Genomic DNA, 24713 nt, shown 5'->3' with positions numbered 1-24713 from the left:
AAAATAGATCCCTTTAAAGATATGTTTATGTGCCCAGCAGTTGTCCTGCACTTCATCCACCCATTATCTGAGCTGCAAAGAATGAGACAGAGGCTGCTCCACTTGATAGAAAAGACTGGTCTGATGCTTTTCTGTAAGACTGTGCCCATGCTAAGAAACTCTGCCTTGAGGGAACCAATTTTTCCAACTCAGTGGGCATATTTCAAAGAACAGTTTGGGTGTGAAGGGACCTTTCAGACCATCTGGTTCCAACCTCCCTGACATAAGCAGAGACACCTTCCACTTGACCAGGTTGCTTAAAGCCCCATCCAGCCTGGCCTGGAACATTTCCAGGGATGGGCATCCACAACTTCCCTGGGCAACCTGCTCCATTGTCTCGCCACCCTCACAGTAAAGAATTTCATCTTAGTGTTCAATCTAAACCTGCCCTCTTTCAGTTTAAGGTCATTGTTGCCTTGTCCTGTTCACATGCCCTTGTGAAAGCTCCCTGTCTGGCTCTCTTGTAGGACCCTTTTAATTGCTGGAAGGTGCTATGAGGTCTCTCCAGAGCCTTCTCTTCTCCGGGCTGAAGAACACCAACTCTCTCTGCCTGCCTTCATCAGAGAGGTGATCTGATCATCTCTGTGGCCCTCCTCTAGAACCACTCCAACGTCCATTTCCTTCTTATGCTGGGAGCCCCAGTGGTGGATACAGTACTCAACATTACCAAAAATCCTCTGATACTGTGTTTTAAAGCAACTGAAGTCACCTGGATTTTACACCAGTATTCACTTCAAAATGCAAAGATGTAAAAGCATTTTGAAGTGTTCAGGATATCACAATAAGAAAAGAGATTGACCTTATCCTCTGCCCACCAGGTCTGCAAAAACAGGATTTGACTTTCTGACAGTATTTAAAAAAAAAAACATTTGTAGCCAGACTTACAGATCACAATTAACAGATAAGCAACCTAGCCAAAATAAAGATAGATCATTTAATGCAGCAAATTCAATATGACATTTAATGTTTTGGAAATCTTCTCTTCTATCTGGCTGCCTGGGTCAACATCTGCCTATTAATCTTTTTAGAACAATAAACATATCACTTTGAGGCATCATATTATATGATTATGGAACTGGCTATCAGAAGGTATGTGGCAACAATAAAAACTCAAGAGTACTTACTGCTTAATATGCTTGAAATCCAGCACTTTGCAGCTTAATGCACTACTACTGGGAACACTAGTTACAACATCTAATTTCCAAGGGACATGAAATGTTCAAACCGAAGCAGGAAACAAAATTAACTAGTTCAAACCACAAGATTTCAAAGAGTAGTTTAAAATAAGAGGTTTTTCCATTATAAACAGTAATATTTAACATATAATATCCATGATTCTGAAACAAATTCCTGCATTTTGCCTTCTTTTTTCTTACTCATTATCCCACTTTGGAAAGGATGCCTCACAACAATCATTTCTACGGTGTTTTAATAAATAAACAATTTTCAGAAATTTTAATAGTGTCACAATTAGAGTTAAATTTCCCAGCATCTATAATAAGAGAAATTACTATTTGATTCCTCACATGGTTTTTTTAAAAGTTCATTTTCACTTGGACCTTTAGCAAACCATGGTCCTTTCCACTCAAGGGTGAGACACCAAACATAAGGAGAGGAGAGGGAATTTCCCAATTTCCCAACTCTCTAGCTCTGGTGTGAATCACAAAGGAAATTTTACACTTCCTTCCAAACAGATGTCATGGCAGAAGAAGTGGACACACCCTCTGCAGATGAATCTTCTAATGTCTCAATGCTGACAAAACATGTTTCAATTGAATATTACATCCAGAATGACCCACTTCCATTTCTCATGCAACTGTTGCAGCATCCCAGCAAAATCTGCTCAGCTTTTCCCTTGACTGTCATAACCTTTCCAGAGTTGGGAAAGGCCTGTTAGGCTAAAAGGAACTCAAAAACGACCTACCAGCTCAGTGCTCTTCCCAGAAGAAATTCTTCAAACATTTCTACAGCAAAAAGGGATGCTTTCACACTTGTGTAATGCTTTAAACTGAACCAAATATGTCAGATAACAGAGCAGTATCTGTTACCACACTCAGTGCTATCAGTAGGGAGCCCACCACTCTGAACATCACAATTTTTTTCTCCCAAATGGTGCCTTTTGGTTTAGTGGATTTTTCATGGAAGACCTAAACAAAACTACCCTCAGTTGGAGACTTTCTCATAAAACTGCCACAAGTCTCCTGAAGTCCTGTGGTACTTGGATGCCACAAAACACTGCTGCTGGTAAAAAGGGAAGTGATCCTATTCGTATCTGTGGTGGTGGCATGTGGTGCAGACACCAAGAAACTGCATTTATTTCCTGCCTTTATTTTCTTCACCTGTTGTGTCCAGCCTCACACTTCAGCACAGAAGTTTATCCACTTGGGAGGTGGTTGGTGTTTATAGCATTGTCATGGAAAAGCAACAACGATGCGTTAAGCGCGCTACAATTTCTACCTCAACCCTTCACAAACTTCATCCACTGTAGCTGCTGTCTTCAAAAGAACTGAGAGTTCATGCTGCAGCTCATACGTAAAAATTTCATTAGGTTACTTCAGTTAACAAAACACCATTGCAAAAATTAGAATGCTTCTGGCTGCCTGCAGATATTTTAACAAAATTGAAAAGAATATCCTTCAACCCACCTGCGAGTGACCCGCATTTGCTCTGTTGATAACAGCCCATGTTTTCTGCCACTCTTGCACAGTTTGAGAAGATTTGTACCACTCCTACTGCCTAAACTACTCTTGAAGAAAAACACTACTCAGGCTGCATGAGCTCAAAACCACGAACCTTAACATAAACCAGTCTACCTTTATACAGACCACATATTTGGTAGCACAATCTTAAATGTGCTAAGCTAATTAGGAGCTGATGATTCTTCTCCACAGCTTCTATTAAGGGAAAATTCATATTCGGACAGAGGTAACTAGTAGGGGAGGGAGGAACAAAACAGACCGAAAATCCTGTGAGAACGGTAGTAGAAGTTTTTCAATAATTATGCTCTCCTTTTTTACAAAACCCCCAAATATCCAGGAAATCGTGATTAATTCAACTTCATGAAATACATCTGCTGCATAATCTGCTGGCTAGGTGTTTGATGTTCTGAAAAACACCAAAAACTGTCATAAATAACTCCTCTCTAGTTATTCAGCTGCATAACTCAACTATGCGCACAATACCACCAGTATGAAAGCCTAGCAATTCTCTGACCTGCTGGTATAATTTGATTAAAATTATTATGTTTGAAGGGAACTATGCCTGCAGTGTGGTGTATCACTGGGGCTTCCATCTTTCCTTTCATTCAGCAAAGAGCTCTGCTGCACATTGCAAGGAACATTTGTCTTTTGTGACAAAGCCTTGTCCACATTATAGTCTTGCATAGAAATCTTATATGATGTCAGAAGTGTTCCCTTATGTCAGGGAAATACTTTGTCTGGACAGAGAGAAACCATAAAGCAATGTGGAGAAACATTTCACCAAGAACAAATGACTTGTTGTGGATTTGTTTCAACTACTACTAATTATTTCCAAGTTCTTTACTTCCATGGCCCCAAAAGAGGGGTTTTAAATGATGTTATTAAGTTGATACATTTGTGCTCATAAGAAGGAAGTCAGAAACTACTGTTTCACATCTGCTGTTTTTCATCTTGTGCTTTCCAATCCCAAGGTTTCTCGCTGACTGCACAGCACACACCCCCTCCTGCTTTCTCTTCCCTTCCTCTCAACCAAAAATAGGGGAAAAGCCAACCCACATCTAATCATACCAAAATGTATTTCATCTGTACTATAATGCAGATATTCCTTAACATTTTGAAAGATTTATAAAAATTTCAAAATTTTGTGCTCTATTTGCTCTTTTCCAATACAGCCCCCAGACAATAGCTGAAGCTTACAGTTATTTTTTAAACAAGCTTCTGTTGCTCCTGGCAAATAGTTAAGTAATGTTTTTTGCCAGATTCTTTGCCAACATGAACTGCCTGGCTCCTTCCCATGGGGTTTACAGCCTCATAAGTGTACTCATCCAGAAATGCTGGGGAGAAAAAAAAAAAAAAAAAAAAAAAGGGGGAAATAATGTAATTGTTAAGTTAAAAAGTAAATATGTGAGATCAGTATTGCTTACGGTATAGCCAGTGTCCTTCAGCATGACTCACATTATTTCAATAGAGATCGTACATCGTGCTTTCAGATGAAGAAGCTACAGCATCTTGAAGTCCTAACAACGTTTATAGCATGTCCTTGAAGTGTCCTGTTCCTTTCATCACTGCTGAGAAAATATCACAATCCCTTTACATTTTCTACCCATAATGATAGGGTGAGCAGTGCTGAGGAAAAAAAAAATGTAATCACAATAACAGAGGAAAAAAAACCCCATGATTCATAGGTATAGAAAGTAAATCACTAGGAAAGCCTGTCTTGTCCTCCTCTTTATTTTTCTCATAGGTCAAACAATCTTAATGAAGCCTCCTCCACACTCACTTTATTGTTTGCTTCCATACAGAGCACAGTCTTTTCAAACTCCTTAGTTATTATTTTAAGCTCTGCTGAAAGTCCTGCATGGGTTATATTGGATGGTTGCTGAAGACCTGCCACAATTAAAAGTATCAAAGCTAGAGGACAGACCCAGGCTCTGCTCTGTGATTTACCAGCCAGTATCAGGTAAAGTTGCCACTGGAAAACGATGAATGATGGTTACTCCCTCTGGGTAATGCACATCAGAAAAGGAAAGGTGCTGCTATGTAACTGCCTAGCTTCCCTCTAACTTTCAACATACAAATGAAGGTTGTTAGCTGCCTGCGATTTTATCTCTTTACCTGAATAAAGGTGATAAATTACCCTATTACATTTTCATATGCAAATTTGAAGCTGGATTGATGTCAGATCAAGAACCTGCTTCAGCAAGTCTGCCTTGCTACATATTTCGTCAGGGACCTTTACATGGTAGAAGCGGCAGAGAATAAAAAGCCTTTGAGCAATGGGGAGTAAATGGTGGAAAGGAGGAGAGAACAAAGGTGCATTTGCAACATTGAGACATTACTGCACTGCCTTAGTCTGTTTTTCCTGGTTGGTATGGGTTGTTAAGTAATGCAGTAAGTTTAAGTAACACAGATATCAGCCTGACAACATCCAAAATATTTTCCCAGGATCTCTGAACAGCCAAGCCGTTGCATCTTCATTGCTACGTGGAGCTCCTCAAACCATCTAGATACAATTTCTAGCCTGGGGAAAGCCGTCTTGAAGTGCTGAACAGATATTCAGAGTGCTTGGAAGGGGCTTTACCACATTTGCTCTGGTATTTTTATCCTGCTCTTGGCAGATTCGTTCCACCTATTCTCCCAAGTTTGCTCCATGCTATGCTTTTCTACTTTTTCTACTTGGTTTCTTTTTATCTTTGAAGTGACTTCTCTTTCCACCTTTTCTGTTACCATTCATGCACAGCATAATGATGATGAAGATGAAAAAACAGCTGCATCTGAACATCATTCAAACTCATTCCTTTCTTCACTCTATTGACAAACCTAAAGTCCTGTTCCAGCCACTTCCCACCACTCCAAATGCTTGTTCTTCTCATTTTAGATAAAAAGTTCTCCCAGACAAGTCTGAAATTACTGAAATGCTAGTATTGACTGGGAAACCCACTTAGAGACATATACAAACAGAACAGATCAGCAAAGAAATGTCAGATATTGAAATTTAAATTACTAGCACTAATCAAGTCAGCACTTTTTTCAGACCACAGAAGAGATAGTTCAGAGATCTCAAAAATATGAGGTCAGTATGCAAATCTAACCAAGAAACAAATTTAGGTCAAATCCTATCCCAGAATAACCATACCCATTTCCCACTGAGTCACAGTGTCTAGATGAAAAAAACAGCTCGAGTGGTAACCTTGTTTAATACTCTGAACAGGGGTAATCTAATAACCACCATCAGGACCTTATTGCCTAATGTCCAAAGCAAATGGGTAGAGGAATCTTCGCTAGGAACCCGGTCTTTGTTCAACATCTTCTTCAGGGATGCTGAATCTCTTGGGCTCATGAAAGGGATGTTAAGGAAATAGTTTATACTAACTCAGAATATCTACAAAGTGAATGGAGTTAATGTTAATGTAAAGTAAAACGTAAATGTAAAGTTAATGTAAAGTTCATGTTAAAGTAAAATCTTTAACAGCTGAAGCTGAATGGCTTAAAAAGTATTGATTTTATGCAGACCTGTGGTGGTGAAATTTCAATATAAGTTATAGTGCTACTGTACTATTTTTTTTTCTTTAATATCTTTCCCTGTAAATGGAACCATCTATTGATGGGCAGGCATGATCCATTAAATTTTTAATTTAGGAGGGTTTTTTGAACTATATGTTTATTGTAGCAAAAAATCCATTACTTCTGGATTTATCCAGCTGTTTTGAAAACTGGATATGAAACTAAAAGAACAACATGCCCTTCTATGGTATCTTCAGACATGCTCCTGGAGAAATGAGTTTCTTTTTGTCTTTTCAATCCATTTCTTCCTGAACACCAGAAAGGAACTTGAAGCAATGATTTCTTCCCCCAGGCACTACTGGAAAATACCCCAGTAATTTCACATATTTTGCTTTCCGACCAAGAATCTTGCAATCATTTCAGAACATGCCAAGTACAGGGGTGACCCGATACAAATACGTGACAGAACACTAATAACAGAGAGATATGGTGGCAGTGTCTCAGACACCATTACTTAATGTCAACAGAACAGGCTACTGTGGAAATCCTCCAGAATTCTGTTATAAATTGTTTAAAGATATTTATTTAATGAAAACCAGAATACTTTATATATAAACCCTGCAAAATTTCCAACAGTAGTAGACAAGAAACAGATCTGTTCTCTTTGAACCTGTGAAAATCAGATGCCTTAAGGCAAATAATTGCACCTCTGAGTTTTTTGGGGTGTTTTTTTCACATCTTTCTCTAGTCTTGAGATTAAATGAGTATCTTCTTCATACTTCTCTGCAACTTCATTTCAAATAAATACTCAGCGACAATTCTTGCCAAGACTCTCCACACTATTAGGGATGCACTTAGTATTTCTGGACTTCTTTGGAAGGGAAAGATATGGGCAACACACCCATCACCACTGAGGGCTTGCATCATTGCTCTGAGCACACTTCCATCACCTCTGGAAAAGCTGTGCTTGTTTGTTGCTATTTCTTTATCTGTCAAGTCCTTGTTCTATTCTTGGCAACAGGAATTTTATATCACAAGGCTTTTGCAGACAGAATTCTTCTTAAAACTTACTTTCTACTATATTTCATTTTCGAGCTTTCGCCATTTTTCCTGTCATCAGCAGCAACCATGCTTTAAAAATCAGCTGCTATTCACTTTGCAAAACAAGAATGTTTCCAGAAGCATGAAGCTTTGCCCAGAGTGTTACAGGCTCACCCTTTCTCAGTCCTTGTTGAGATCTGCCACAACGCAATATGTCATTCCTTCTCAGCACTTCAGATTTCAATTGACAGAATACAAGTTTTTTCAAGCCTTACAAAGATTTTAGTATTCCTTTTCTTTTTTTTTTTTTTTTTTTTTGTTTGTTTGTTTGCTTGCTTTTATTCTCCCTATGCACTGTTAAGAAATTGTATTTGTTAGGTAGCCTGGGTGTAAGAAAATTTAGAAACCCAGCTTGCTTTCTATAACTGCTTGCAGGCAGTGGGAACGGGTGCCAGTTGCATCTGGAAGCATTGTTGTAGGCAGCAGTAGGTTCAGAGAGACTGTCATCTGCATCCAGTCAAAGCAAAGGACTCTCAGCAGAAAGAATGCTGTTTTTCCATCCTCAGAAAGACTCCAGCTCTCTGGTCTCCTTGCTGCGCAGTGCTGCTCCTGCCGTTTCTGACAGCTCCAGGGTTCCTTTCACACCCTGCCCCACCCTCTTCCTTGAGATGTGGGTTTGGGATTTCATTTCAATGTACTAGTGCTCTCTTCCTTAAAAGTATCATTAAAGAACCTATGTGGGAGAAGCCCTATTTAAATCCATCTAGGTTCAACAATGGCAATAAAAAATGATTGCATGGTTAAGCACATAGAAAGCCAAGCACAAGACCTGGGCCAGTATTCTTTTAATCAAATAATTGCTATTCAGGCAAGACTTTCTATGCAACAATTATTTCTTTTTAAAAGCCCCCAAAGTACTTGAATGAACTCAAGCACTTGAGTAACTTTATTTAATTTCCATCATAATACTGTATTATAAATACACTGGAATATTTCTTAAGCTTTGTATATGTTTTCTTTCCTAATCATACCACTAGAAAAATAATACCACACTCTGGGATAAAAGAAAAAACACTGTTATTGGGAAGAAGCTTCTTCTTTAGCTTGCCAAGCAGCTACCAGCCTTCCAAGCAGCAGAAATAGCATACAGTGGGGTTGCTATACAACACAATCAGTGGGGTTCAGAGAGTTGCTTTGCTGTTTCCAAACGTATAATGACTGTTTTGAAATTACTGTGTTTGGCATGAGGAGGATTTAAAGGGAAGCAGGTGGCCACTAACAACAGTAAACATTGTGCTGCTGTTAGGGATGGGGGAGGAGGAGGGCAAGAGCCTGATGGCAGAATTTTGTTTCCCCATAACCATGTCAGAAAAGCACTTGCTTCACCGCTGTGATACATTTTCAGTCCACTGAAACTCTCCTCTCCAAAGGTTACCTTTTTAAAAATATGGTAATAACAATATAGCTAAATTGGTTTCTTGCTTTCTCTTGATGATTTCATCATCACAAAACTTTCATATTGAGTAGTGCTATGCATGAATGGTCACCAAAGATTTTTGCATTGTTATAGATACAGGCAATACAGAGGAAAGAAAAAGAGAGAGAGGGAGGGAAAGGGGAAAAATTGAGGTTATTTATTTGTCTTTAACAGGCTTGGATTACTTTCCATGTATAAGGAAATCCACCATAACATGTATATATCACAGTGTCTGTGCTTCATCAAAATATTTTTAAACAGGAGCCTCTTTTATCTATAGCATGGATTGAATTCTACTCATCATGCAATAATTTCAGAAAGATTTTCCCAAGAAGGATGATCCCAGACTCCACAAATATGTCTTACCTGCTTTGCTCACATTTCAAACTAGCCAGTCTAAATACTATCAACAAAATCAAATACATATATACAAACATATATATTTCCTTTGGGAAGAAATAATTGCAGCACTCGGGCTCTGTTAACTTAGATGGTATTCCCTGGCCAAATCCCACTAATTATAACTCCAACCACCAAAATCCTGCCCTCATCACAGCAAAGGACTGCAGGGCTGGAATAATTTACAAAGAAAGTCAACCATGCCATTAGCAGGAGGTGAGCTGCATGCTCTCCCCTTCCACCAACAAGCTAGAGTGGTTCTTGTATTTAATTAATGTACACCTGCTGTCATTTTTCTGGGGATTGTGCCCATTTGTGCAGACCACCAAGATTACAGAATAGCATAAGTGCATCCAGCAAAATGCCCTTAACAGGCATTTGCTTGCCAAAAGAGAACTATCTACATTCTCAGTGAGGGTTAGGAGCATTTGTGGTTAAATGGGAAAACATATTAATAGCTTCCCTGTTTCTTCTCCTCTGCAGGCTAATGTACTCCAGAAAACAGATTTTGTTTCAAAAGAGCAGGAATATGTCTGGAAGAGCTCCTTGTTAAACTACTGGCTACATACAGATAATACCATCCTGGGGACAATTTTTTCCAGCTACTTTTAATGTGAAGTAGCATTTTCAAAATCATTTTTTCAGACAGCTCTTCCACATGTGAATGGCTTGAATTTTGATGGCCATGAAGTAACAGTAATACTGCCTTTGCTGTAGAGCTAGCTCTGCAAGATACTAAATGTCCTTGACTTTCATTATTTAAAAGTGCACCTTTCCTGGTAGGATTTTACACTAAAAATAATCCTTTTAGAAATGCAGAGGACCCAGCTGGAATCCAGAAATAATAATAGCAGTGATGTTAATAATAATCGTAATAGTGAGTAGTTTATTGAGCCTAGTAGAATTTTACCTTACAAAAGTATATGTTCCATACCTTGGTTTCTGTAGCACAGTATCAACATTTCAGCCCTGAAGAGGTCACACAATTCGACTGCTGTAGGTGCCTTCCCACCAAACTATTCTATTTTAGTACATGAATCATCAGATAGAAACTGTCACACACTGATGTTAAAGAGTTTGGTCAAGGGCATGTTTGTTCATCCCAGGGCAGGAAATTCTCCTCCTAAAGCAGTGTGAGAAACTTCACCTTTTTCACAAGAAGATGCCTACGCTCCTTCAGAGGGCAACCAATATGGATCAGCAAAAATGTAGATGAAAATAAACATCTAAAGAGTCAGTTAGGACAGACAGCATCTCCTGCTTAAAAGCCAATGTTGGTATTTTGGAAATAACAATTATTCTATCAACTGATGCATGGTAAAGATTGGGAAATGAGGCAAGAGTTTCCAATTACTTTTTTTCACACTATCAGATATGCTAAAACAGCTAACTTACGTCATGTTGCCTTTTAGCTTCTTGAACTGTTTTGTTACTCTTCTGTTTTTGTATGCTCCACTTATGCATTGCATAAGTATCACTTATTCAGTGAGGAGAAGGCAGGGGAGAGTGATGAACCTCCATTAAAATGGAAAACACAAGCCCAGAATATTTCATGTTAAGCACAGATAGAAATTTGTTTTCTGATGAAAATAAAACAACCCTTGAACTTAAAAGTCAATGACAGGGAAAAAAAATACCATGAAGATATGATTTATAGTAGTAAAAGAAAGTTATTCAGGAGTCAATAATTTTTTCAAAAGGATTAACAGAGCATATGCAGCATTATCCATAATGAGATAGGGTAAGTATAGGAAGCTCAATTTGCACGCTATTGGGACTCAACTGATATTTAAACTGTTGATATCTAAAGTGCTGTTGTTATGACAGTAAAGGTAGAGGTCCTGTACAGCCTCTGAAAATTAATATAGTTCAGGGAGAACTGTAAAAATTGCAACCCTTTTCATATCTAGGGGGATCTAAACTACACAAGAAGGATGGTTTAGATGACTAAATTTTCCTTTTTTATCATCAGGACACAGGGGCTGGCTAAAAGAAAGGCATCAAGGTAACTTTTTGAATTCAGATATATCTGCCTCTGGGATTCAACTAGGGATTTAATGCCAAATGGAAAATAGTAAGTAAGCATGAAAGCTGAAGTAATTTATCACTGCTATCTTTTCAACAGATAAGCATTTCTTTGTTTGAACAAACACACATTACAGTACATGAAAAGAAAAATGTTTTGGACAGCACAGCTTCCATAGGGCTTCTACATAATGAAATTTCAGAAAACATTCAGTATAAAAGTTTTGGTGCACAAAGAAGATTACTAATTTTCCTTCTGCATGACAAATAGATAAATACCTCTATGCTAAACACAATTTTAAAGCACCATACACTATTCAGGTTCATATTTCCAATGCTTCAGAAAGCACTAAGAAAGGGACACAAATTATTAATTTCTTGGCATATAAAGTTTAAAAAGGCCCAAACAATTCAATTGAAAACCAGTTTAGCTGATAGGTAATAACAACTGTTTTTTTCTATACTGCCACTTACAAACCCAGCATTGAAACACCCTGATTTCTTTCCATCTCGTACATCAGTACCAGCCATAACAATTCTGCAGACCCTCTTGCTGCAACATCCCTATCTTGTATTTCTGCTGTCAGTAGCAGGCATATCACCAATCTGTTTCACTTTTGATCATCTCAGTGACTGATCGATCGGAATTTTGTGAACAGCTCTTTGGATGGTGCATGTCCGGTCCAAACTACTTTGGCTCAGCAAATCAAAGAAGAATAAAGAACTATACAGTCCTTTCTCCTCCCCAAATGCTTATGAGGGAAAAGTACAATTCCTAATTACATAGAATATATAGCTACCGTGAATAATAAGAAATAGAAATAAAGATGGTTGTATTTGTACCTATCAGGTAAAATGGAGGAGATTCTAATTGGCATTACTACCATGGGTTTTATAAGTGATAAAGACTACTGGAATCTGGAAGAATTAGTATTAGAGGAAATAAATTATTATTTTGTTTTTCTATTGTTTCCTCTTCTATGTGATTAATGAAAGGCAGCCAGGTATCTATTGCATTTAGACTCTAGTGCCAGATGTGACTGCTGATACACTGATCTTATCAAAATGGAGGGGAGAAAAGAAGCTTTAACTAGATTAAGAGTTTATAGCAAACCGTTGTCCCAAATATTTCCATCAATGTAACCAATCTGCATAGAGACAGTAAGTAGGTTGCCCAATCAACCCCTTGCCTGCCACACCTGATGGCTGCTGGAAAGAAAAGGAGAATTGAGTTCTCTTAAGAGTAAATGCAAGTACATCAAATAAAGAAAAAGAACTAGAAGAATGTCTGTAGACAGTCTACTGGGGAAGAGTAAAAGTCAACAGAAAGGATCCTAGAGGTTCTTCTCTGTGTCATTGAAACTTCGAGGAAACCAAAGAATTTATAAAGGAACAAAGAAAATACCTTTTGGAGAAGAAAACAGCTTTTTTACAATGGGAAGGAAACCAGATACAAATAAAGTTAAATCATTGAGAGGAGAGAGAAGCTGTAGTATGCACAGTATCTTGTCCATTTTATTTCCATGTTCTCAGAAGCAATGTCAAAAGCCATGTAGTTTTTTAAAAAAGTAAAGATCTAGTCCAGGCTTGCAGTCTTTGCACGTCGCACCTGGTGCTAACTTCCCCTTTGCCCTGGGCCACCAAAACCACTCAGTCCTGGTATTCAAACTTCAGGGTGGAAGCAGATCTCTGAAGAAGACCATTCCTCTCCTAGTCCTTTAAAGATTTCTTAATCAGAGAACATATTTTCTACACACTTCAAATCTTTTAAGGATTCATATTTGAGCTTTTAGCTTATGGCTCCTAGAAGAGGCCCAATTCAAGAAACTCAGCTGATGGACTTGCAAATTTGTCATCTGCTTCTTGAGATATTCACTGCTTACAAATATGGTCAAGCTATGTACATTCTTCCATGGATGATAATCCCTTGCTCCTTTGGGAAAGACACTGAAGGGACAGTTTTTGGCCTAACATGACACAATTCTGCACACCTGACCAGGCAAAGCCTGGCACAACCCCAAACCAGCCCGTAAAGAGGCCAGAACAGTGCCATAAAGAAACCTCCATAAAAGAGCAATCTAGGAATGAATGGTGTACGTATTTTACAATGGGTGAACCTATAGCTGGGGCATACCCACACCAGAAGCAAGAATTTCTCAACAGTTTTCTACCTTTCAGATTTTCGAAAGGACAATGTGAAATCGATGTCTACTGAACTGGACACAAGGAGAAATTCAAGAAAGATGATGATGTGGCATAATGAGGTTACAAACAAGACAACAATAAGTCTGCAGTGTAAGAAAGTTATATAACCATTTTCTGAGTTGCCTGTACTTTCTGTACAACTCATAAAAATACCTATGCTCTACCAAGTGAGCATATTGCAGCAAGTCCCCTCACTGATTTAAGATGGTTGCATTTACCTTTCCTTATAAGCCATCTGAGAGACAACTGTATATCGTGTAAATACAGTTGGGACATGAATTAATTTCAAACCTATCACATAATCTGATGAGATTTCCCTGGAGATCTCCTAGCACTTTGCAGCACTGTGAGCCATTATTTCCATACTTATTGGAAATAACGTCTGAGCCCAGCTAAGGCACAATATTCCCACTGAGAGTTGTCATGACGGGAATGGAATTAATTAATATTGTCACTGGATATATCCAGGGTCTTTTTGGCATTACTACCATGTACCCCAAAATATATTTTAATCCATGACAATACAGTATACCATAAAACACAATTTGGGGCATCCTAAATTTGGACATAGATTCCTTTTTAGATACAGAGACCACAAGTCACATTCCCTTGTATTTACAGAAGCCTGATGCAGCTTCATCATCTTCAGTGGTTGAGCTCCTGGCTTTCACCTGGTGGAAGCACAAGTGTATTTGTGACAAAACAGAAGCACTCAAGATCCTTTTAAGATGCAATTTATTAGAGAGATAGACCTTAATCACAAGGAGCTGTGATGCTGGCTGTCATATTTTAGAGGACGAGCAAGCCATATATTTTTTTATTGCAGTTAAATTAATTCACACTTCTTGTGAATCTTATCTATTTTAAGCATTCTTCAGGTGACTGCTGTTACCAGATATGGACAGATCCCTTTGTGCTTCTCTATAAAACCAGCCATGCTGGAATTTTTGGATGAACTGAAGATTCACCTATGTTAAAATAATTTTTAGGTTTTCAAGCCATTCTCCAGAAAACTTTCACCAAATATTTCTGGTTTATTTTTGCATGCAAATTTTCTCCATTTATAGTTGATCTGTTTTTCTTACCTGAATCATACAAGCATGCCTGTAACACTGCAATTTGTCACCACGGAAACAACAGTTTGGTCACCATAGCTGATGTCACTGAATGAATCAAGTATGAAAATCATGGAAACTATTGTTTAAAAAAACCCCAAAACATCAAGCAAACAGCTTTCTAAACAAATTCAGTAACAATTTGGAACTACCCAGAAAGAAATCCAATTAAATATGATGCTTTAGTTTCAGTTTTCAGAATTTTTCAGGGTTTTTTAAACTTTTTATGTTTCTCTGTGGGTGGCAGCCACCAAGTACAATCCTGTAAAAATGGGTTCTAGCAGGCCCATCGTCATAGCCAGCACCACCTCTCACAACGAGATTGCTGCAGCCACAAACTCATCTCTCCCAAAACTTTCACAGGAGGCTGAGACACAGCAGTCTTCTCCCTGAGGGTATGCTGAGACCTGACTTGTCCACTTAATTAGCCACTTAACCATTCTAGCCAAAGAGGCTGAACATGCAGCTGTCTGCAAAAAGCCTACCATTGCCCAGCAGCATTAAATATTATATATCTATATCTTTATCTATCTCCATTTTCCTGACAGAAATAACCGCAGGCCAGAAATCTTTTCAGCTGCTGTGCCCTACTCATGTGGATGCTACAGTGATGTCTATTTTATGGATCAATGTTGATTTTCATCCAGGATTCTGTAAAGCTTTGAGGCAGAAACCTTGGAAGGGGAAAGAGAGATACCATTTCATAATCCAGGGCAGTATTTTGGAGATTTACCCACAACTCAAGTACAAATCCAGAATAACCACATTTTTACTTAAATTGTATATTTCTGCTTTCAATAGGAAAGTAGATAAACTCATTTATTATTTTGGCTAACTTACAGATTTCTTATATCTACTGGTAACACGGCAAAAAATTACGTTCCAAGGTGCCATTCTAATTCAAGATGATCCTAGTTTTAGAAATAATAATGAGTCTTACTTACCATACTAGTCTTAAAGTTCTATAATTCTGTCACATTTTGCATGAAAAGATAAGCTCAATTTTATTTCTCAAATTGTATCATTGATGCTGCCATCGAAGCAGCCACTTTCACCACTATCACATGTAAAATCTCTGGGGGATTAAACTTTAGGAAACACTTTCACAAAAAAGAAGTGCCTTTAATTAAATGTAATTAATTTACTAGTGCCCTGGAATTGTAAGCATTAAAAAAAAAAAAAAAAAAAAAAAAAAAAATCTGTGAGCGTTTTTGCTTTGCATGTGATAAATGCTACAATCACTCTTTTCAGTGAAATACAGAGGAAATAATATTAGGTGACAGCAAAGTTCATCGCAGCAGGTCAATTGAGATTGTCAGGATTCATTAGCATGTGTGTGACTGGTAAATAATTGAGTTAATTTTAGGCTGACTGACATATTTAGAAAACTATGATTCACCTTATTTTGTGAATTTAATCAACCTTTGCTCTTCCCTGGATAATTCAGTGTACATCTGCAATATTAAGCTGGAACTGACTCTTCACTCTGTTGCCCTCACAAATGCTAGTGGTCTGCAAAATTTCAAAACCATCAACTGTATTAAACGCTGGCCTCCAACAAGGATTTCAACACAAATAAAGCACCATAACTACAAAGAAAACAAAAGTTGAAAAAACAAACAAGCAAACAACAACAAAAAACTAACCCTGAAATAAACAAAACCCCCTAGAAGCTGAAGAAGGTACTTTCTTCAATTGAAGTTTTAGCTAGATTTATGCTGAAATCGGAATTTGCTTTGTCTCTAAGAATAAAAATGCTAAAGTCCGCAAGACAGCAATGCACAATGACTATTGCTCTGGAAACATTCCAAAAAAATAACTTCTGTTTGAAAAATTTAGTCAATCCTCAAATGTTTCTTTGTGACACCCTGTTAGCCCAATTATCTCACATTACCAAACAAGAATATTGCACTGCATTTGGATGTTCCAGCTTTGGCTCTGAAAAATGCTACTTTCAACAGCAGGAAACATCTTTTTTCAAAACTTAACTTCATTTGGAAGTAAGTAACAATTACATAGCTAAAGCGAGCTATTCATTTACTTTTCATCAGATGTCTTCTGATCTGTTAGAGGGTCTCCATTTCTGGAAGACATTCTATTAGCACGAGATTTGATATTGAACATGGCAATATTTAGGTAACAGTGGGCTTTTCTATGTAAAATTTGAGCTGTGATAAGCACTAGCAAAAAGGACTGCTTTTTGCTAGGACAATTGCTCTTCAGTTTTGTATTTGAATATGCAAACAAGTTGCTTGTGGATTACTGGTAGCTACAGCTTGGGCTTTGACACTTAAATGTTATTAATACACAAAGCAATTAACGTAATTATAAATATGGGGGAAATAACAACACTATTTACACTAGTCAGTTATTAAGAGGTAAAATACTTTGTCAGCTGTAATACAATACAAATTGCTTCACAGCATTCAATACGCCTATAACATGCGTATATTCAAAGTACTACAGTTTATATTTTAGGTCTCTCCTCCAGGGATCAATTTGTGATTCTCTGTGCTGGGTATTTTATCTTGACAAAATAAGGATACTTTGTTCCATGTGTAGCTACATTTGGCTACCACACACTTTCTGTGACAGGACAGGATTCCAGATTCAACCCTCGCACAGTGAATAGGGATACACATCGGGATGCACAGGAGGCATCACTAGTATCTACACAAAAAGCACCACACAAATGTGCACCTGCATCTCCGAGTCGGAAACATTTTCCTCAAGCAAAAGCTTAACAGAACCAACAGCCGATTGTATCTGTTTTCTTAATTGTTAGCATTTCTTGAGTGTTCAAGCTAAAAATCCCCCTTGAACATTTACCACTTATGGCCCATGCATGCATGGGATGATGTAGTGACAGGCAGTGACTCTGCAGGGGAGGTTTGGGAGGTTTACTGAGATGCTCCCTGCAGGTGACAGCCAGCTAGGTGAGCAATGTAACATGGACAAAAAACATTTCATTGGCGACTGCTGTTTTCTTCCATATTCAACCTCATTAGTCCATTTAAGCAGAAAAAGTGTCTTCATTTCCCTTCTGCATTTTCTTGCATTTGGAATTAAACTCCTGTTCAGAATTAATGGTGTTACAAACAGCAACCAATCTTAAACAAGGCTGTTTATTTCAAAGCTCCTTATTAGTGCTTTACTTTTAAATCTGACAGTTGTGTCACCCATTATTGGCATCCTCAATTATTAACACCCTGTGTTACTGGGTAGCATACGGTGTGTTTAGTGGCGGGACTCAGCCCCGACCCTTCCAGTGAATTAGGAGAAGCTGCTTTGGCACCAAGGTGGTGTCCTTGTAATCACCTATAGTAAACACACATTTTCCTAGCTCTGCCAAAGGAGACAAACAGTTGCAAAGTCTGAAAAGCAAAATAACTTTGATAAAAGGCACAACACAGCAGAGGTGCATATTACTAAAAACATTGTGAGCCTAAATGGGGAAACAAATTGAAAATTAACAGGGAACTGCTAAAAGTTGACACTTTCCCTAACCAAAGCGAATTGCTACTGCCCAGTTCATAATGGCTGATGCACAGTCCTGCTTTTTTTCCCAGCTGCTCCATGAGACGGATTCAAGCTCACTGAAAACAATACAGTCCTTTTTGGATGCAGTCTCAAGTAAGAACAAGAACAGACAAAATATCTCAGCCTAATTGATTAAACAGTTCTGCTTAATGTCATTATCAATGGTCTGGATAAGGGGATCAAGTGCACCCTTAGTCTCCTTGCAGAGGACACTAAGTTGGGTGGGAATGTTGATCTGCTGGAGGGCAGGAAGGCTCTGCAGAGGGTTCTGGAGAGGCTGGATTGATGGGCCAAGAACAATTGTATGAAGTTCAACAAGGCCAAGTCCTGGGTCCTGCTCTTGTGTCACAATAAACCCATGCTACAGGCTTTGGGAAAAATAGTTTGGAAAGCTGCCTGATGTAAAAGGACCTGGGGGTGCTGGTTGACAGCCAGCTGAACATAAGCCAGCAATGTGTCCAGAGAAACTTTTCTATCAAATCATGGTCGGATAAGGGAGAAGTACTTCCCTACTTGTAACAGAATAGAAGATCCATGCATTACTTTTTTCTGGTAACACTACTAAGCAAAAAGCCATTTTAAAAGTGTTTCCAAAGAGCTAAAATACTTGTGTTTTTAAGAAAGCTCAATGCATAATTCAGACTATTTCCTGACAGTATCTGAAAATCTTTGAGCCGAATGCTTTCTTTTGCTTTAAGGACTAATTTGCTTAGTTGGTATAGAGTATGTCTTCAGTGTCCTCCTTCCAGATGTCACATCTCAACATGATGTAGGCCACTCTGCACCTCTGGAGGGGTCTTGTGAGCCATACATGCCTTCAAGACTACCAGTCACTCCCCTGGCCCCTCCAGGAGGGGCAGCCAGCCAAGGGACTGACTCCACAATGGGTGACCACTGCTGTCACCCAACAGCAATGTCCATGCAGCAGTGCTGAGGGGCTCCATGCTCTGTGCCAGGGCTTTGTTCCATGCACAGCCCTTCCAGCTGAACTTTCCAGTTTCTGCCTGCTTGTCACATTTAACCTTACTTTCTGTGTTTAATGTTTCAGATTTGTGTGAAGTATAAAAATAAAAGAAAAGTTGGAGCATGCCAGTTATTCCTCTGAGGTTTCAGAACACAAACTTTGGAGTTCTTCTGCTGTTTGGCACAGGTTGCCACAGATGGAAGACAAATATCTGTCCACCACAGCTTAAAGAGGACCAGATATTTTTGTTTAGAAATTCAGCACCTACGGCCAGACCAGCCCTTCCCTCTGTAATAAGTGCATTCATAAAATGAACAGGGGAGACCATTGCCTGCCCAGAATTTACACACCCAGAGATGTCTGGAGCACATTGCGACTGCCTTGATGGATAGTTTTGGGGGGCCAACTTTTTCTAACCTAGCTTGAAAAGCTCTGAAACGTCTATCACAAGGGAGCTCATTTACTGAAAAGGAAAACAAAGTTGTCCAGTAGCCTTTTCAGCAATGTCAGCCAGGAAGGTTTGCTAATTCTGAGTCATTCCAACCCAAATATCTGAGGGAAGCTATTGAATTGGTGCATGCTCTTGCTAAATCAGCTGTGTTCCCTTGCCTGCTGATGGCTGCCGACTTAGGCTGACCTCAAATACTCCAGCTTCCTCCCCCCAGGTGTTGCAGTCGCTCTCTGCTATCACACCTGCTCTTGCACAAAAGTTTCTGCACCTTCCAGGCTTGTCACAACAGCCCTTCGAGCATAAGCTGCAGCCAGCCTGACACAACACATTTCCTTTTTCTCTTGGAGACACACATATGGCACAGAGAATGCAGTTCACCACTGATGCACTTCAAGCACTCCTGAGCACACCCAAGTGGGATAGCACTTATGCAAACTGGGCAGCACTGGTGCTTCCTCTTCTTAAACTTTTTTTTTTTTTTTTTTTCCGTTTAAAGTAAAAAGTTGGTTAAAGCAAGTCTGTTTGAGTTAAAGTTCCTAATTTATGCTCTGAGATGTCTTGTGCTGTGTCCAAAACTGGCACAGAAACATTGTCAACTTTTCCTGGAACTCCTATGCACAGCCAAGCAAATGAAGCTTTCTCTTCTGCTCCAGCATCCCCAGAGCCTGAATACTTCAAGGCTTAAAGATTTCTTGCTTATGCAGAAGGGTGGTGCCTGCATGACTGTGTGCATGCAAGGAGAAGTTTTCAGGAGCAGCAGAAAGCAAGCTATGTCACCAAAGTTCTGCAGCGCTCACTGCTTTCTTCCTTTCTGCATGACATCTTGGGGAAAATTCAGGGAGAAAATGAATGCTGAAAAATGACAGGCACTGGGCAGTGTCTGGAGGAAAGCAGGTAAACTTGCTACCCCAAGGACAAGGGCATGGCTGGCAGGAGGGGAGAATCCAGACGGCTGGTTGGCTCCCAGCTGGGGATTAAGAAGTCGCAGGTGAACCAAGGCCACGTGCCCTACTAATAGCAGCAGCCTTCTGCTCAAAAGAAGAAGCAGGTTCACACATTTGTTCTCCAGTTGGGTTCAGACATAAGCTGCAACACAGATGTTCACAGGGCACAAAGGGGACACCCAGCAGAGCTGGCTGCAAAAGAAAATTTACGGGAATGACAGCAAGTTGCTTTTTACAGCAGGCTCTCTAGAGAGGCAGTAAAAGGGAAGCTCATTCCACTATGATTTTTTTCCTGAAACTCCTCCTTGTCTAAGGTCTCACTACAGCTAATCTCCAGACACTGCAAAAGAATTAAGAAGAGAAGAAAACATGGGAAAGCAAAATAAGAAAGCAAAGCAGAAAACAAAGCAGAACAAATGAGAGTGAAGAAATGTGTCACAAAAGGGAGCACTAATGACATATCAATAGACCTGAGAAATATTAGGAAAACATAAACATTGGAAACATTGATGTTTTGCACACACTCTGAAAGGGTGATTAAACATGGGATCCTCTGACAGGCCTGGACACAGGTCTGAACATCCAGAAGCTCTAGTAGCAGGACATTAGGTGATCCAGGCAGGTACCTGATCCCATACAGACATTGGATACAATGTTTCTTCTCCAGCTTTTGCTGAATATCTAGTGAAGCACACTATGAAGACACGTTGCATTCAAATTTATACAGAATAAGCAACTTAGTGCAAAAATCAATTTTTGTGAATTTCATGTATAAGCATTTAACCTCTCCCCATTTTTAAATCTGTTAAAAGTTTCTCACACAGATCAAGGTAAGTCTGTGACTGTTACAGCCAGGTATTCAAGAAACCTTTCACTCCTTCAAACTGAACTGAATCTCAAAAAAATTGCCTAGGTCTATGAACTCTTTGGAAAGAATAAGAACTTCTAAATCTTCTCTCATTTATCTTTCTCCTTTGCTAGGAGTTCAGCAGAGCTTCAGGAACCATAAAGTGTGACCTGACTTTAAAAAAAGAAATCACTTGAAAATTGCTTTGTTGTATGCAAGAATGTATTTCTCAAATTGCCTGAATATTTTCTGTAAATGACTGAAATGAGATGTGAGCTTCACTGAAACACCTAAGAAGAAAATTTCCAGGAACTTCAATGTACCCAAGTTTTCAACCTTTATGGTAATTTCCTTCCTATATTTAGTTATAGTCATACCTTTACTACCTTCAACAGTTGCAAAAAAAAAAAAAAAAAAAAACAAAAAAAAAACCAAAGGAAACATATATGTAAAGCCAGATGAAGCACAGCCTCAAGTATGGAGGGATCAAGAGCAGAACCACTTCCTCTCACTGATTTTACCTTCAAAACTTCTTACTTGCTTGTGGAGACTCACCTTTTTGTTCAATCTGAAGTTAAGTTTGTGGGTTTGCCTAAACATTTGTCTCCGGGCAACTGTGAACGTCATACCATTCCGAATTTCTGTCCTACAATAACCACGTGTTATTGAAAATTCAGCCTGCAAAGATCCATCACACTGTCCCTTTCAGAGCAACTGAGATTTATCAAAAGCTGTAAGAAGCTCAGCATTAAACTGTCAACAAAACTCACACGGTCCAAACCATCCAACACGAAACATGAATGTATCCATTACACACACCTATTTATTGCAGATACTTTCCGAGTTTCAAGAAGCATATAATCTTGAAGAACTGCTTCAAGTTCAGAATCCAATATCTAATAAAAAAGATTATATATATTTAAAGTCATTAAAAGCATATGGCTTAAGCATATAAAATTAAAACAAAATATATATTGTGCAAAATACTACATAGAAATGAGTCTATGAGCCAGTCCTTCTGAAGCTCTGTATCACCTGAAAAATGTTGTGGGTGGTAACAATGTTGGTTATTTATAGCACATTACATATTTAAGGTATATAATATTTTATAGATTCTTAAGCAACTTTTACACAAGTTCAAAATTACTAGAAAACTAAAAAAGAAAAAGAAAAAAAAAGGCAATTTTCCTACAATCATTTGCAATGAAAAAACAAAACCAACATACTGAGTATGAAAAAGTCCCAGTGGCATATCAAAAAAGATAAATTATTTAGGAATCCACAAGCATCCTTGTGTACATTTAAGCAGTATTCTGCCTTTAGCTTGCAGCAAAACAGTGACATGAATAGGGAAACCACATGAAAAATCAAGGATATTCTTAAGTGCATTTTTTCTTTAATGTCCTAAAATGCTGAACATGGCAGTTCTGTTACAGGTGTGAAATTCTGGATGTACATTCTTGTAAGGATACGTAAAACACCTAATCACAAGTAGTCCCAGAGTCTCTGTAAATTTTCCTGGTAATTCTCACACAGTGATCCTGAGCATAATGCATTTGTTAAATTTGGTATGCTTAACAAAGCAAAAAGGAAGAAGATGCAGCAGTAGAAAAAGACGGGCTCAGCCAACTATGGAAAGACACAAAGGAGAGAAAAAAAAAATAAATAAAAGAAAAATGAAAAAAGGGAAGAAAGCTCATGTGGCCAAATACACTTGGTCTGATCTCTGTTCTGGAAAATGACAATCACTAGTGCTCTGTTGAGTATTTCTGTGGCACTGTTGGCAACATGGCACTCTGCAACAAGAGCACCATTTCACACAGGGCTGCCCTACAGCCACAGCTCTTAAAGGTAATTAAGAGCCTATATTAGAAAAAGTCTTGTCCCTTTTCTTTCCACAGAGTTTTTCCTGAGATTTCCACAGCAGCTGTGCTACTGGTACCCACCACATGATTCCCAGTGAAAGCAAAGAGAATCAGCTATAGAATTGTCTATGCCCACTATGCATTAGTGGTCACCTGGCTGGCAGCAACTATGTGTCCCAGCTGAAGAGCAGACATTTGCTTCTCCAAAGGATTAGCCCACCCAAGGAGTCCTGAACTCCCTCTGTTCCCTCATGTGAGATGAGAATTTTCAAGCAGAGATGAAATGTAAATATCAGCATGGATAATTATTTTGCTGCTCATTTTTTGCAAGATAATCAGACAGAAAGATAAGACTCACTCTGAGGAACAGAAGCAGTAGAATTTTTTATCCAGCAGCAGCGTGAAAGATTCTGCCAATTCTTTTTACAAAAGCAACAGTTCGTTGATTTGTAGCTGCTGCCTACTTTCATGTGCAAGAACAACAGAAATCCCTCACTGGTCTTCTCTACATATTTTCAGGCAATCACTACAAACATGACAACTTCTAGGATTATTTATTCTATGCAATGTGTAACCATTCCTGCTGTTGATGTCAGCTGCAGACAAGCCAGGCTCAGAAGCTCAGATTCAATCACACAGGTACAAATAATATCACTATGTCTCCACCCTTTGCACCTCCTACTCAGTTCCTCAAAAGAGATTTCCGCAATAATGCATAGAGAATGTCATTAAAGTTAAAGTGAATCTCGGTCGAATGCCACCTCTAAAAGGAACGGGAACTACTTATTAGATACAACCAACAAAAATTTGCAAGATCAGAAGGTGGCCACAGTTTACCCTTTATTTTCTATGATAAGTCCTCCTTTTTTTCGAACAGTAATGTCCTTCCTTTCTCTACTTCTTCATCAGTTAGCCTTGTAACAACCTTTTCCACCTAGAATCACAGAAAATCTCCAGTTGGAAGGCACCCATATAGAAGACACCCAAGAATCAGAGTCCAGCTCTCCGCTCCTTGCAGGACTACATAAAGCTAGGCCTAATGACTATGTGCATTGTCCAGACACTCTTTGGATTCTGACAAACTTTGTGCCGTGCCTATTTCATTGAGGAACCTGCTCCAGTGACCAACCACCCACTCAGTGAAGCGCCTTTTCATAATGCCCAGTCTGAACTTCCCCGCAACTTCATTCCATGTCCTCGTGTCCTGTCACTGGTCCCCAGAGAAAGGAGATCAGCACCTCCACCTCTGCTGGCCTCTATTGAGGCCCCAAAGCTATTCCCTCTCATTTATCACCTTCATTTCTTACCCAATTTATGACTGCCCATTTTACCTTCACTTACAAGGCCTCTGCAGTCGACATCAAGCACTCATCTTACCACACCTTGACAGGAATTACCACCCATCAGATGTAGCACTAACCACCTAAATGTATGCTGTTCTCTGGCTGAAACATCTTCAGCCAAGTGACCTTGACAACAGGTAGAGATTCCAGGGACTGAACTGTCAGGTCCTGCAAAGCTTGTGTCATAAAGGTAACCTTGAAACTGACCAGGTGTAAAACCCTACTAATTTAATAATGCATGAAATTATATTTCTC

At 38.9% G+C, this 24713-nt stretch overlaps 1 protein-coding gene across 9 annotated transcripts in view; it reads right to left on the bottom strand.

The window, feature by feature from the left end:
- The window catches only part of ENOX1 (ecto-NOX disulfide-thiol exchanger 1), a 357513-nt gene that overhangs the window by 262251 nt on the left and 70549 nt on the right, over positions 1 to 24713 (bottom strand). For 6 of the 9 annotated variants that reach the window (XM_040055201.2, XM_040055203.2, XM_040055200.2 and 3 more), the window contains exon 2: positions 22070 to 22146. The exons of the other annotated variants lie outside the window; for them this stretch is intronic. The gene's annotated coding sequence lies outside the window, so the exon portion shown is untranslated. The remainder of the gene's footprint in view (positions 1 to 22069; positions 22147 to 24713) is intronic. 9 annotated transcript variants of the gene reach the window in all.

Source organism: Hirundo rustica, chromosome 2 (assembly GCF_015227805.2).
Source record: "Hirundo rustica isolate bHirRus1 chromosome 2, bHirRus1.pri.v3, whole genome shotgun sequence".
Lineage (NCBI taxonomy): Eukaryota > Metazoa > Chordata > Aves > Passeriformes > Hirundinidae > Hirundo > Hirundo rustica.
Note: the sequence above shows the minus strand (reverse complement) of the source record. Positions and strands in the feature narration are given on the sequence as shown.